The sequence below is a fragment of the Silurus aristotelis genome, assembly GCF_946808225.1.
Source record: "Silurus aristotelis genome assembly, chromosome: 17".
NCBI classification, from domain to species: domain Eukaryota; kingdom Metazoa; phylum Chordata; class Actinopteri; order Siluriformes; family Siluridae; genus Silurus; species Silurus aristotelis.
In genome coordinates, this window is record NC_139590.1 from 2,366,556 (window position 1) to 2,367,970 (window position 1,415).

Sequence of the window (1,415 nt, forward strand, 5' to 3'; positions counted from 1 at the left end):
AAAATAGTGGAGGTGGAGAAATCTGGGTACCTGGGTTCAACAGTGCAAAGTAATGGTGAGTGTGTTAGAGAGGTGAAGAAAATAGTGCAGGGCAGGGTGGAGTGGGTGGAGAAGAGTGGCAGGGGTGATTTTTGATAGGAGGGTAATAGTAAAAGGGAAAGTTTATAGGACTGGTGAGACCTGCTATATTGTATGGTTTAGAGAGAGTGGCATTGAGTAAAAGACAGGAGGTGGAGCTGGAAGTAGCAGATCTGAAGATGTTGAGATTTTCGTTGGGAGTGACGAGGATGGACAGGATTAAAAACGAGTTTATTAGAGGGACCACGCATGTAGGATGTTTTAGAGACCTCCACAACTCCGGGCGGAGGTAGACTATGGTGCCCCCGACAAGGAAGAGTAGATCTCTCCTCGAAGGAAACTCTCAGGGAGGGTACTCGAGGAGAGCTACCAGGTCCGTGAACTATGGTTTGCTAAACCACCTTGGAACCACCAGGAGGAGACGTCCCGGCGAACTCTCTCCAGAACTCTCGGAAGCAGCACGAAAAAGATAAAGCATTTGTTTCCTTTCATGGAACGTTATTGTTTTATGCTGAATGCTGAAATTGTATGCAGAGCACTGAATACTTTTCAAACCTGTACCTGTTGGTGAAAAGAGTTTCCTCACCGGTCAGAAAGGTCAGAAATTCAATTAACGGTTAAAGGTTATTGTCTGAACTCAACAGTTTTTGAGTTTCCCTTATAGTCTTGACTGCATTTTACTGAAGTCAGTAATTCTTCAAACAAGAAGTAAAATAGTTTGGCATCAAATCTGACACGCATCACAAAATAATATTGCAAATATCGTGCAATATTATAATATAAGTGACATTTATTATGTTTTTTTATAGTGAACAAAATATAGACAATGCTGCATCTACATACTTACATACAGACTTAGTAGAAAGAAATGATCATACACATGGATACATTTTACATTTGTAGCACTTTAGTACTACAATGTATTAGCAAATATAACCATCTGTAGCATAATAATAGTAAAGATTTCTTACACAATTTATGAACCACAATAATGAGGGTGGAAACATAAATATTCAATATTTATAAATTCAATAAAGTGAAACAAAGTCTCAGCATCCTGGAACCGTCATTCAGGTTGCGTCCCAATTGTAGTGCTCACTGCTGCTGTTTCCTCATGGTGGAGCACATAAAATGAGGATTTATTTTTTTATCTGAAGGAGCAAAGTTTCTTTCATGTCCAATTTCTACTCATGAGAGTTTCTAAGAATTCATTCTTCTAAAACATTTATTCCATGCAACAGCCCAAAGCATTATTTGTTAGTAAAACCTTTTTAAAATCCACACTGTGTGAAAATAAATTCCACTTCCTCTTATTACTTCCTTCAGATGGGAAAGAA